The sequence below is a fragment of the Suricata suricatta genome, chromosome 4 (genome assembly GCF_006229205.1).
Source record: "Suricata suricatta isolate VVHF042 chromosome 4, meerkat_22Aug2017_6uvM2_HiC, whole genome shotgun sequence".
Classification (NCBI taxonomy): domain Eukaryota; kingdom Metazoa; phylum Chordata; class Mammalia; order Carnivora; family Herpestidae; genus Suricata; species Suricata suricatta.
The window spans coordinates 151345576-151360653 of NC_043703.1; the positions used below are offsets into that span (position 1 = coordinate 151345576).

Genomic DNA, 15078 nt, shown 5'->3' on the forward strand with positions numbered 1-15078 from the left:
TTGTCTTCATGGGACTTAAATTCAAATGGGAGATGAATTTTGGAGAAGACTAGGATTTAAAAGCCTGTCTATCTGACTTAGAATGATGACATTCTAGTGGAATCCATGGAAATGGAAAGAAAGGGCCTCAGGGAACAACTTCTTGTGGGTATCTTCTACGTTAAGCAGGACCATGTGTAATGCAAGTGCAAGTTGGCAATAAACGCTAGATTCACACACACCTGAGCATAACAGACCCGACCAACACTCAGGATAGACACATGTATCTACGTATTTTTATAGAAAATAGTAAGACAATACATGAAGACATTGGTGAGTGCACCCACCATTTACACATGACTCCTCTCTAGTACCAGAAAGTATTTTAATTGATGAATTCAATCAACAAATACTTCTTGAGTCTCCACTGTGTATGAGTCATTGTGCTTGATTTTGAAGAGTTCTAAACAGCGATTATTCAAAATTAATGACATGTCCAGCAACAATGACTAGAGAAGAGATCTGATCTGAAATGCTGCAGAACTATGAATTCACATGAAACCATTTAGCTGGTATAGTCCACACACGACATTTTCCCAACAAAGCACGGAGGTGACAGGTTTTCACAAAGCATAACTTCTTGTCATTTATTTGCAGACTTGCTGATTGCTGCATTGTAGGAGCTCCAAAGCCTAGCGTTAGTTAATGAAAAGGTCAGAGCTGCGTTCGAGATGCAGGAGTGATCCAGGGCCAGGTTCCCTCATTTCTCCCTGCGTAGGACTCAGATCCCTCCGCTGCTCATCCTCCCACGGTTTCTGCAAACCTGGCTCCTCACATTCACACCTTTAGTATCTCTAGCTCCTGGTCTTTCTCACCAGATTTCGTGCCGATACGAATGACAAGTTCTGTTTTGTTCTGTTTTTCATAACAAACTAGCTGCTGAAGGGACCAGCTAATGCAACCCCCCAATGATCCATTCCCCAGGACCCACAAAAGAGGACTGGAACTTATTGACAAAATAGGTAAACTGGTTTGCAAAGATCATGGTCCTCTGGAGACACTGCATTAGAATAGGAATTTCTAATTTAAGTTTCTGTTAATTGAACAGCGGCCCAAGTCAAGAACTGGGATCATGGTACCTGTGTTTCCACCTTTCCCTACAGGATAGACTCAGGAATGTGAGATGTCCCCCCAGGGTGAAGTACTTGTGGTCTGTCAATTAGTCAGGAGCCCTACTCAATAAGAACCCTTTTATTTTTTTGGTCTAATTTCCAACCGGTGTCAGCATATCAGACAGGAGGGAATCCAAACCAAACTTTGGTTATAAGAATGGATGTTCCACAGAAAGTCCTTGACTAGGACAGTGAATCCATCAGGAAGGGAAAAATAGTGCCCTGAGCGGGGAGAGCCAGCGATTGTCAGCTGAGACTGTGCAAGCAGCAGTTTATTTGTTTTGTGGGTGTTTTTCTCCTCTGTAAACATGTTCTGAGGCCAAGTGATTGGTACATGTTTTATACACTGGAAATACAAACACAGACATTCTCTTCCAAAAATGGATCTTTAGGACTTCCCTAGGGAACTCGCTCCTATTGTTTCTTCTGAATTCTGAACTTGCATTAGTGAAAATGTTACACCTTTAATATTTGGAGTGTTAATCCCAACATCAAAGAGAAAAATTTTTGAAAAGGTTTTGGGATGCCCTATTAAATTCCAAAAGCCATTTCTGCTTCTATTGAGAACAGTCCACTTACAGGACATGTTGTATGAAGGAAGAAGGAGGAGGGAGGAAACAGGTGTGTGTGTGTGTGTGTGTGTGTGTGTGTGTGTGTGTGTGTGTAGCGGGTGGGGAAAAAGAGCTGGCACCAAAGAAGATTCTCCTTCAACCACATACTCTGAGGTCTCTAAACATGCCAACTGGTGTTTTAATTTTCAATGTCATTGCTGTGTGGTTCTATATTTTTTCATACTATGACACCTTCTTCTAACCTGGTTGTGGCTGCTTTTAAAAGCTACTTTGAGAGAGCCTAAATGAGGCATCTAAACGGTTTGTAAGTTGAATGCTTCACTAGATTATTCTCTTCTCAATAAATGGCCTTTTTGCAAATAAGACGATTCTTCCTTACCAGTTTACGAAGGGTTGGCTTAGAGTCTGGCTGTTGGGACATCTGTTCTTAGCTTGAAAGCCCCCGCTTTTTCTTCCTTAAATGATATTATTCAGCTGGACAAGAGAATTAAAAGATGTAAATGGTTCTGGAAGAAGAACAATGTGTTTGGGGAAAGCTTTTAGCATGTGCTGTCAAAGGAATGTGTTCGAGTGTTCAGAAATAGTTCCTTCTTACACATCTTCCTTCCAGAAGATGTAGGGCAGGGCCTCTATGGTCTCTTATGTAAACACTGCCCTGTTTGGAGGTCCCCTGGGGTTTCCCTAGAGGGTCATATTTATTGGAATGTCTAGGTTTCTATTTTGGGTTCATAAAACACATCCTTTGTCATCTGGCTTTGAACCATATGTACATAAAGGAGACACACACAACATCTTGGTAGTTTTTGCACTTAGTCAATTAGCATCTAACTGCAGGCACCACCCAACTGAATATCACATTTACTAAATCTGACACCATGAGCAATGTATGCTGCCCCATTGCTTGCCATTCACCCAACTCCCTCCCCACCCCAGTCAAATCAATAGAACAATAGCCTACTAAACATGGAGAAGGAAGCTGGGCTGTGGGTTACCTTGCAAGGAGCATTCGTTAAATATTTCCCCACTCTCGCCACTCTCTAATCCTAAAATTGGTACATGTTTGTACTGTTCTCACCCACATCAGTGTCGGGCACAGTCTTCCCCTCCTGTCTATCCTCTGTGTTTCTCTTAACTAAATAAAAGTTCACATTGATGATTCACTCCTCCCACCCGTTGGTTCTCTGCTTCCTTAAATCTTCTGGCCTTTAAGCACATCCTATTTCAGCCAGCCTCGAGCATGGCCACCCTCTGGCTTTCATCATTAAGCAAAAGTATGTCTACGTGTAATAAACCATGTAATGAATCAAACCTCCACTCTTTTGATTTAACCCACCTTTTCCAGTCCTAACCCCAGCATTCTGGCCAGAGTCCTTGATTTCTCTCAAATCTTCTTGATCACTTGAGTGTCTCAATCTCGGATGGAAACCCACATACAATTATTCCAATGTCTTGCAAATTCTGACCTCTGTGCCTTAGCTCAAATGGGCTCCACAGAACGTATATCTGTTTATCCCAACTCTACACGTGTCTCCAAGTCCATGTAAATACCATTGCTTTCTCTGCTGCCACACTGGCAGGTTTACCCTTGCCTACCCCCAAATACTCATAGTGCTTGAACATTTTATATAAAAGAATATGGCACTTCTTCCCTGGCACCTTAGTTAGAGTTTATCCCTTTGTTTGACTATTTGAAAACAGGGACTGGATATTGTTCATGTTAGATGCAAGCAATACTTACCAAAATGTGTTGTATGGAGTAGGTATTCATTGAATATTTTTCTAATAAAATATTTATTGTTATTTACCACTACAGATTCAGATTCCTAAAACTTTCTCAAATATAAACATTCTTATTTTCCAGTTAAAAAGTAGTGAAGTGATATTAAATAGGACTATATTTTGTTCAATTAGGCCATATCCAAGGACTTCAATTAATTTGTCTCTATAGTAAACAGTGGTGAGGTTTACTCTGATATCTAAGACTCTGACCCAGGAAATCCTTGAGGATAAGAATGTGTCTGATTCTGTTCTCTTTCAAGTCTTTGCGCAAATGGCAGCTTCTCATTGAGGTCTACTCTGACCATCCTGTTTAAAAATATAGCCCCACTCAAAGCAGATACTGAAAATCTTTCCTTGCCTTACTTGTTTTCCAGAGCACTTATCATTTTCATACATGATTATACAATTTACTTTGCTATCTTAGTTATTGTTTATTTTTTCTCTGATAGAATATAAGCTCAGCAAAGGCAAAAATTTTGTCTATTTTGTTCACTGCTTTGTGTATAACCCTAGAACAGTACCTCACACATAGGAGCTGCTGAGTAAATACTTGTCTTTGTTAATAATATTGTGGTCAGCGGTATCTAGTGTATTGAGACAGACAGATCAATTTTTTCTTTTTTTAATGTTTATTTATTTTTGAGAGAGAGAGAGACAGAGAGTGAGCAGGGCAGGGGCAGAGAGAGAGGAAGACACAGAATCTGAAGTAGGCTCCAGGCTCTGGGCTGTCAGCACAGAGCCCAATGTGGGGCTCAAATTTGTGAACTACAACAAGATCATGACCTGAGCTGAAGTTGGACTCTCAGCTGACTGTGCCATCCAGATGCCCCCCGAAAATCATTTTTATACCCATTTCATCTACATGAAAATTCATTTCATTTACAGTTAGAAAAAAAAGGACCAAAAGATAGCACTGACAAATCTATTGTATTCACATATATAATAATTCATAAAAATAAAATTAATAATATAGTTCAAAAAAGAAAAGAAAAATGCACACATTTATTTAATGGCAATTAAATTTATCTAGCCATTCGAACTTTGATTCTTTGGTTACAGTCTGATATACGAACATTTTACTTAAGTAATTGACCAGTAACTATGAAAGTAAAATTTAGGGGTGCCTGGGTAGCTCAGTTGGTTAAGTGTCAGACTCTTCATTTTGGCTCAGGTCATAATCTCATGGTTTTTGGGATCAAGCCCTGAGTTGGGCTCTGGGCTGACAGCACAAAGCCCTCTTGGGATTCTCTCTCTCCCTCTCTCTCTCTCTCCCTCTGTCCCTACTCCACTCATCCATACTCTCTCTCAAAAATAATAAAAGTAATAACTTAAAAAAGAAAAAATTAAATATTTATATTTCATATATTTTAAAAAGAAATGAAATTTCAAGCAGTCACAGAAATCACACTAATTGTTTCTTTGTCTTAAAAAATCATAATGTCATCATTGTTTATTTCAAAACTATTATTTAAACACCAGAATACCTAGTATCACAGAGTATATGAGTACAAACTGTACCTAAAATGAGTTCTAGCAATTCTGAGCCATGAAGAATGCAGTTTTGAAACAAACACATGTAGCTGAGTATGTGTGCATCAGGATCAACTTACAACTGGAAGTTGTCTGAATTAGTGTATATACAATTCTTAGTAAAGGAAAAGTAATGGAAATGAACACATGTGAAGCTGATATAAACACATATGTGAGATTCTATATGATATTTAATATATATTTACTGTAAAATGTTAAATTTATTTGTATGATATATAATATTTAATATACACTAACATTAATATTTTATAAACAAATATTTATATATGAACAGATATAAATATAATATATAAACTTATACAATATGTAAAATAATACATTTTATAAATAATAAATCATTACAAATGTATTATTATATACTCACTATATCAGTATCTATACAAAATCCTGCAGTACTTACAACAATTATTTAGAATTTAAAACAATGAAATCTTTTTGTCAGGGAGGAGAATTTTACCACCAATATTATTTAGAATTGCTGATGTACAGTGATAATCGAAAGTAGACTTCTTTTTAATTTGTTCTATTATTGTATTTAAATTCTCTACAGTCTCTGCCCACTTTTATTGCTATCTCTGTCCTGTTCTTGTTACACCATTAGTTGTTTGTATTTATCTTTCATTCCCAGTGCCCAGCAAAGCCTCACTTTTGGCAAGTGGTCCATGGATGGTGAACACTGCCTACCATTAATTAGTCAAGAGCCATCGGGGCGCCTGGGTGGCTCAGTCGGTTGAGCGGCAGGCTTCGGCTCAGGTCATGATCTCACGGTCCCACGAGCCCCGCGTCGGGCTCTGTGCTGACAGCTAGCTCAGAGCCTGGAGCTTGCTTCAGATTCTGTGTCTCCCTCTCTCTCTGACCCTTCCCTGCTCGCGCTGTCTCTCTCTGTCCCTCAAAAATAAATAAAAGACATAAAAAAATTTAAAAAAAAGAGCCATCTTTTGGAAGGCATCTCAGTGTAGTGAGTTGTTTTTTTTCCTCTTTAGAGGTGACCATCCATTCAATTCAACCTTTGCAGTGAGGTGAGAGTGTACAGTTCTTTTTTTTTTTTTAATTTTTAAAATTTTTAAATTTAAATTTTTTTATTTTTTAAAAATAGTTTATTGTCAAATTGGTTTCCATATAACACCCAGTGCTCTTCCCCACAAGTGCCCTCCTCCATTACTACCACATGTATTCCTCCTCCATCTCCCGCTTCAACCCTTCCTTCGTTTTCTGTATTCAGTAGTCTCTCAGGTTTTGCGTCCCTATCTCTCCCCAACTCTCTTTCCCCCTTCCTTCCCCATGGTCCTCCATTAGGTTTCTCCTGTTCTCCTCTTAGACCTATGAGTGCAAACATATGGTATCTGTCCTTCTCCACCTGACTTATTTCACTTAGCATGACACCCTCAAGGTCCATCCACTTTGCCACGAATGGCCAGATTTCATTCTTTCTCATTGCTATGTAGTACTCCATTGTATAGATAAACCACGTCTTCTTGATCCATTCATCAGGTGATGGACATTTAGGCTCTTTCCATGATTTGACTATTGTTGACAGTGCTGCTATGAACATTGGGGTACATGTGCCCCAATGCATGAGAGTGTACAGTTCTTTTTTTAAAAAATTGATTCTTTTTCTTATTATTATCACATTAAAAAATATTTTATTGTCAAATTGGTTTCCATACAACACCCAGTGCTCTTCCTCACAGGTGCCCTCCTCCATCACCACCACCTCTTTTCCCCCCTCCCCCTTCCCCTTCAACCCTCAGTTCATTTTCAGCATTTAATAGTCTCAGTTCGTAAACCATCTAGAACCCTCGATGCACTGCTCCTATACTAGTCCATTTGTAACCATCCTTCTTCTCTGGGAGGATCTGTGGCAGCTCGGGATTCTCAGTGGGCACAGTAGTCAGGGCTCCAAAGGACGGAGCTCTGAGTTTCTCTGCCAGGGTAGGGGCAGCTGGAATTCTCAAGGTCCAGGACTATATTAGGAGGTACACTCACCAGGGCAACAACAAATGTGTTTGTGTTCTTCCAGCACAGTCTGCTCTGCTTATCTCAGACGCCTCCCTTTCTTCAGCAGAAATTACAGTCTTAGGAGGAATGTTCCCTTGGGGTTTGAGAAGGTTTTCCTCTGTCTGACTGAGGTCTTGACCTTGGTATTTGTGAAATCATTTCAAAAGAAATGTTTTCTCTGAGACCAACAGAGAGTATTTTAAAAAACAAACGTGGACAACTATACAAAGGCGGCCTTCCTAAAGATGAGGGAAATGGGTTTATTGCCTGTCACTCATTTGCTGAAGCACCATCCACAGATACCTTCCTTACAATTCTCCTAATCAGTTTTGCTCATTATTAACCATTGGTCTTAGGGTCATGAGAGCTCTGTTCCATGGAGGAGAAAGAAGACAGGAACATTCGAGTCTATGTCCTTGTTATTGCTTATCATTCATCATTTAGAGCTCTTGGTGCTTATGGTGATGGTTTGAACCAGTGGGACATGAGTGTGATAATCAGAAACCGCTGTGTTCCCCCGACCCACTCCTGGCCCAGTCATATATGCTCTTCAGAATTCTTCTTCTTCATACCTTTCATGAAATATGACACAGCTCATGAATTTCTGGTTACTTCCTACTAATGAAAGTTTCTTAGTTCTCTGCTAGTCGCAAAACTGTATTATTTCATTTGTTAAAATGTCCAACCATACACAGCAAAAGAACCTTTGTAAGGAAATTTTCAGCTTCTGTCTGCTGAGCCTCCTCACCCTGAAGGTGGACTCTTGAGGCAAGACTTAAGTCACACTCAGGCTAACATTCTTTTATGTAGCCCTCATGTAGTCTTATTTTGGTTGGCTCCCATATTCCTTCAGAATGGAGGTGGCATTTTTTGCCTTAAGGTTTTAGAATGAAGTGGAGACAGGATATGATTTTAAAACTATAATCACAACTCAATTCATTCTTGTCTACTGAATTTTAATTTACAAAGTGCTTTTGAAAGTCACATATGCCTGGAGATTCAAAGTTCAAATGAGGCAACAAGGAGATATAAATCAAGGGTTTTGTCTGATTTCCTGATACTAGATGTAATCCTGGAGTAGAGAACTCTGTAGTTGAGAGGATCTGAGGGATTCCTGAGACATCTTCTTTTCTTTGAACCAAAATTCATGGAAGTCAACAAAACCCTTCTCCCCTTATCCAGGCTACCCATTCAAGCACAGTTGCAACATGGCAGAGTAAAGAGTATTACATCACTTGCATTTATAGGTTCTATGAGGTATTGCATTAGGAAGGGAACAAAGACAGTTTTTAGAAATGTAGGGAATGAGGCTATGATGAAAAAGAATAGATGCAGGGCAATTACAAACAGAATTTTGGATAACTGGCCAATCATTTAATCAGTTCAAACAAAATCGTCTAGAATTAAAAGAATAGTCATGACCAATTAACTAACTAGCATGGAATATTATGACTGTCCCTGGATGTTAAAGAAGTACTCGGTAATAGAAAATAATCTACACGTGGGTGAGGACATAAACACAACTGAAGCCTTTTTTTCTAAAAACTTCATTTCTGCTTGCTATGAGAGATTGGCTATTAATATCACCTCAGGGCCTGATGAACATGTAGAATTGTTGTATATACATGTGTTGTACCTATAAAGACTCCTTCCATGGACCTTGGAACACATTCCCCAGTAGAGTTCTGGATCTTTTCCAATCATTGTTTGGTGATCTTTGTAGACTCCAAGCTGATAAATGTTTTCCAGAATTGCTATGGAGAGGAGGTTAGCTAATATTTCCAAGTCACTACTCTTATGAAAATGTGTCTGAAAGTATCCTAATCTGTTTCTATAAGGTATGTCTTTTACAATTTCATGAAATTACTTCATTTGGACATTAAAATACCTTTCTGGGGCAAATACTAATCTTTCAGATAAAAGAACAGGGCTTGTAATGGTTAAATTATTTGCTCAAAGTCACATTGTAAGTGGTAATGATGAATCTTCTTGCCCTTCATTAATAATACTTCACTTGTCTATAATGTTATTAAAAAAACTTCAAAGTAGAGACTTTCCAACCAATTATCTATTGATTTTCACGAATTTGGAACTTAGCCAGATATCCTGTTCCAGAGAGGAAAACATGTTAGGTCACATAGTTTGTAAGTGTCAGATTCTTAACTCAATCCAAGTCTTTTTCTACACCACATTGCATCTGTGTATGTTTCCCTTCCTAAAAATGTGTGCATTTCTTTATTTAATTTCCATGTAATTTCTAATTACACTTCCTAAGAAATGCATAAATGTGGCTGTCACTTATTCCTAATCTCTTCCCTCTTATTTCCTCATTTAAACAGTCAGCAGCTTGAACCACAAGACAGAATGAATTAAAAATCCAATGTAAGTACTTCTTGTTTATATCAATTTCAGTGCTGGTCCCCAAAATACAAACCAGTATCAACAGTTTGAAATTACTGTGTTAACATTTTCTGTTTCTAAGTTAAGCTAAACATTGGAGCAAATTGTATTGCAACACATATTTGTTTTAACTCCAATACAACTGATATTCCTATCCAAGACATGGTAACAAATTTTTCTGTAGTTATCCATACAGTGATGGAATGGAGTTAATGGAATATTTTTGGTTTACAAATTTGAGTAAAAATAAAAATTTTACAAATTTGTATAACTCAAAAATGCATCTTTTTTTTCTATTAAGTTACTTTGCTCTGTGTCAGATATAAAAACCCTCATGCTTCATCCAGTAAACATCCCATTTTAGCTTACAATTTGTAGAAGCAGCCCCTAAGGGGAAATAATTTAACAAGAAGATTATTTTGAAATTGATGTTTTCTCATCCGACCAGCAAGTTTTATGGGAAAATAAAGAATAATCCACTGCCTGTACTCTACTCTTGAGCAGATGAACAAAAAATAATTCTGGTCATTTAAATTCTGCTTCATGTCCTGTGAGTAGCAACCAAGGGTCACCTTAGAATGCAAGTTTATAGTCTCAACACTGACTCATTTTCTCAGGGATCATTTGACTCTCTACTGGTAAAAAATCATACCCTTGGAAAGCCAATTAGCTAAAAATTAGACAAATTATCTTTTGATCAAATCCACTTCTAGGTGAATCTCACAGGCATAAAATTATAAGTGCAAAATCCAAATGTTAAAAATCCTTATCAGTGTAACATCTATAATCATATCAACTAAAAATTGTAAACAAAATAAAGTTTCAATAGGTGAGACTGATTAAATAAATTTTTATTGCTCTTTATGAGGAAATGTTAGGCACTATTAAAATAATATAACTATAAACAGTTTTTATGATCTGAGAAATTGTTCATGAAATAGGGTTGAGTTTTTAAAAGCATATTATAAAAATTACTACATTTTACCAGCTCCAAGATATATGCTTTTTATCTTTTTGTATTTCTAAAATAAGAATTCATCTTAAAATTTATGGTGTCTGACAGTCATAGTATGCCAGATGGCCATGGTGACAGTTTTTACTGGCCCATGTATTAACTTGTATGTTAATCTTATTAGAATGACTAAACTGCTTCTCCTCATTGTTTCACTTACAAAACCATTTAAGGACAAGTTTTTGAAGGAATAAAAATTTGAGTTGTTGCCTGAAAATCTTACACACACTCCTTCTTAAACCAAAAAGGTACAAACAACATAACTCATTTAAAGTAAAAGACTGAATGCTTTCCCCACTAAAACTGGAAGGAACCAAAGGCAAAAAAAGCTTACTCTCACTATTTGTATTGAAAATAGTACTAGAAGTTTTAGCCAGTGTAATAAGGCAAGAAAAAAAAAATAAGAATCCTACATATTGGAAATAAAGAAATAAAACTGTCTTTTTGTGTAAGACATGACTGTTTACATAGGAAATCCCAAGGAATCTACCAAAAAAAATCAGTTGCTACAGCTAATAAGTGGATATAACAAAGTCACAAAGCACAACGACAACACACAAAAATCAATTCTGTTTCTCTATTTAGCAATGAATAATGGGAATTCAACATGAAAATTGTGATATCATTTACAATAGTTTTCCCCACACCACCACCTCCAACAAAAAGTAGGTATAACTTCAGCAAAACATGTATAAGATCTACATGCTGAGAAATGACAACCACTAATGAAGGAAATCAAAGAAGTAAATACTTGGAAGACAGGGGCCCCTGGGTGGCTCAGTTGGTTGAGCGTCCAACTTCGGCTCAGGTCATAATCTCCCAGTTAACAGGTTCAAGCCCTGCATCAGGCTCTATGCTGACAGCTCAGAGCCTGGAGCCTGATTTGAATTCTGTATCTCCCTCTCTCCCTGCCCCTCCCCGTTTTGTGCTCTGTCTCTTTCTCAGAAATAAATAAACATAAAAAAATTTTTTTTAATACTTGGAAGACATTCATGGATTGAAAGACCCAATATAGTTAAGACATCAATTCTCTTCAAATTTAACAAGTTTTATAATTATTCCAAGTAAATTGAGAAATATTTTTTGTATAGACATTTTCTAAAATTTATAAGTAAGGCACAAGAATTAGAATAGCCAAAACAATTTTGAAAAAGAAGAAATTTGGAGTATTTATGTTATCCAATTATAAGATTTACTCTAATGTTGCAATAATCTAAACTGGTAAAAGTATAGACATATAACCCAATGGAATAGAATAAAGAGTAAAGAGAGCCTCACCAATATATTCATTCACTTTTTGACCAAGAAAAAAACCCACAAAAATTAAATGGAAAAAGAATAATCTTTTCAACAAATGGTATTGAAACAATTAACATCCGTATGCAGAAAAATAAGCCTCAAGGTATTTTTATGTAAATTAACTCAGAACGAACCCTAAATAAATATAAAATGTACAGCTACCAAACTTTTATATGACAATATAAGCAAAAATCTTAGATACCTGGGACTGGCTAAAGATCTCTTAGACATGATGCAAAGTAGCACAATCAATAAAAGAAACAGTTGGTCAGGTTGGACTTCATCAAAATTGAAAATATTTTTTTTGAGAAAGACTGTTAAGAGAATGAAACATGAAGTCACAGACTGGGAGAAAATATTTGGGAATCATATACCCAACCAATGACTTGTATCTCTAACATATAAAGAACTCTCAGAAATCAACACTAAGAAAATACACTCCCCAACTAAAAACTGGGCAAAGACTTCACAAAATAGATTATGTCAACGGTAAATAAACACTACAAAAGAAAAGCTACTTAACATCAGTACTCTTTATGGAATACAAATTCAAGCAAAGATAAGATACATACCTATGAATATGTCTAAAATAACTTTAAAAAAATGAGAATACCAAATCTTAGAAAATCTGAGGAACAACCAGAATTCCATATCTTACTAGTGAGAATACAAAATTGTACATGCACTGAACAACAGTTTGGCATTTTTTGTTGTTGTTTGTTTGTTTTTTTAAATCAACATGCCTTAGTGTGACCTAGCAATCCCAATACAGGGCATTTACACGAGAATATTGAAAATTCATGTTTGCACAAAAATCTGCATATAAATGTTACAGCAGCTTTCTTCATGATCTCCGAAAGCTGGAAATGGCCTTCATAGTGAATGGATGACCACCTCTAACACATCCATACAACAGAGTGTTGCTCTTCCAAAGAAAAAGAAAAGTGGAACAAACTATTGATACATACAACAATATGGATGAGTTTCAAAGGCATAATGATGAGTCAAAGAAGTCAGTCTCAAAGATGACAGACATACTGTATAATTCTATCTACATGACATTCTAGAAAAGGCAAAACTGTCGTGACTGAGGACAGATTAGTGATGACTAGAGAGTGGGTGTGCAAGAGAGGGTATGACTGAAAAGGGGCAGCACGAAGGGGTTTGTGGGGTGTTGGAGGTGTTCTGTATCCTGATTGTGGTAACGGTCACACCAATGACCAACTGAATGTGCCAAACAACAGAAGTGTCTAACCCAAAAGGTCAGTTTTACTTTATGTTAATTAAAAATATATATGAATTATATCTCGAAGGAGGTTCACTTAGATGGTACAAATAAAAAGAAAGGAATTTTTTAAAAGCACTGTGCCATAGGTTTTCTTGATCGTACATAGACCAGTGGTTTCCCATCATCACAACACCTTAAACTTCATGCAGATACACACATCAGGAGCAATCTGCAAAGAAATAATCAGTTTGGAATTGTCCCTGGCAATTGTAAACGTGTTATAGTTGGAGAACTACTCAGAGAAGAAAAAAAAAAGGACATTTTTATCTTTATTGGGGAAACAGAATACTGTCTATGGCTGCTTCTTTGTAAAACTCAAATTATGCGATGTGATGAGAAAGCCAATATTTCAGAATAGGTAAAATAATGCTAGTTTGTTTCCTGTCTCTGTCCCCTCATACAAATACATTTCCACATGTCAGTTCTCCGAAACCCTCCTCTCTCTGTATTCCATCAGTAATGACTCCAGTAATAACTGTCAGAGGCGGGAACAGTAAACATTTTGTAAAAGTAAATGGCTTCCAAATGTGGACTTTCTCTCAGCGCGCATGTCCCTTTGAGCCAGACTCAGAAACGCAGGAGCAGGTAGAAATGCTAAACCCAGAGCGTGTGACAGAATCAAGCCGCTCAATCTGTGACTGCCAAGCCTGAAACCCACCTGCAGTCTCCCCTCTTTTCTTCCAGAGTTGCCTGGCCTGTCGGCTGGAAAGACAAGAATGACCCTTCACAGATTTTGTGCACGGTGTTTGCCTCGAGGACCCTTTACAAAAGTATCTAAGCACAACCTGAACCATGGGCAAGGGGTGTGGCTGGCTGGGGTGCAGTTGTTGATTAGCCCCGCCCCCTCCCCTCTCCTGTCCCAGAGCCTTTGGGTCTAGAGAAAAATCCTTTAATTTTACTAAGACTCATTTTCTGCATTTTCAGAATGGCCACACAACCTCTGGGAATTCCCACTTTGACTAAGTAGGTCAGGAGTCTCAAAGCTGTTCATTTTGTTTGTTTGTTTATTACGGGCACCCATAATATTATGAAATATTAATAAAATGCAGTATACCACTGAATTAAAAAATGATACTTTCAAAAATTTTAAGGATATTACTAATAAAAATGGCAGTGGCACAATAATTACGTACAATTTTATTAAAGCATTCTATCCTGAGGGATGTGTGTGTTAGACCAGAACAATATTTAAGAAAGCAATAACAACTTTTATTGGGGGGTGGTATTAAAGGTAATTATTTTTATAATGCTATTTATATGTTCTCAATTTCTTTGTCTAGAATATATGTTTCTTTCAAAACACCTGAAAACTAATAGTCTAAAATATAACCATGATCTTTATATTTCGGAATCAGATTGGATTTTTGTATCTTTATGAAGTGGCATCTTTCTACTCTAAGTGCCTCTTATCAATTAAAGATGTATTACCTTATTATAAAAGTATATGATTTTAAACATTGAAACACGAGATTTGTTTGGCATCTTAGTAGAAAACATTTTGCTGTGTGACACACGTATCTCAAGCCACTCAGAAAACGCTTCTGTTGGCCCCTCCTGGCTCTGCCCGGCTCCCGTATGCCCATGTCGAGGTCCCCCATGTTCTGAGTTGCTCCCCTTAAGCATCCTCACTGATTCTTAGGCAACTTCTGGTCATTTCTTGCTGACCAAAATCAGTCTGTGGAAATAGGGGACCAGTTCACGTTACAAAACATGAAAGGACTTGTTTTAAAAAGCAAAGAATTTCTAGTTTGACATCTAGAACAGTTTCCAGCCATCAGAGCAGCTGAATTAAGTTTGAGCACCGCATAATGCTGGGACATTGAAAGGTGATTTGAGTAAGTGAAGTAAAATAGTGCTCACTCCCCAGTCAGGGGGCTTCATGCGCAGTAACAGACAGCTTAGTCTTGGCTTACAGCTGCTGTAATCTCCACTAGCGCTGGGCCTAGAAGCAGGGGGTCAAGACATCTGAATACAGCGTTTTCAGGCTGTTGCTGAGTCGTCCGATGTACACCATCTTCAAAGGACCTC

At 37.4% G+C, this 15078-nt stretch overlaps 1 long non-coding RNA gene across 1 annotated transcript; it reads left to right on the forward strand.

Annotated features, from left to right (window-relative positions):
• The first annotated feature begins 9396 nt into the window (after window positions 1–9396).
• Window positions 9397–14009, forward strand: LOC115290367. Its single transcript, XR_003908068.1, has 3 exons — window positions 9397–9433; window positions 13735–13820; window positions 13975–14009. It is a non-coding gene; the product is annotated as an uncharacterized LOC115290367 (long non-coding RNA).
• The last annotated feature ends 1069 nt before the right edge of the window (window positions 14010–15078 follow it).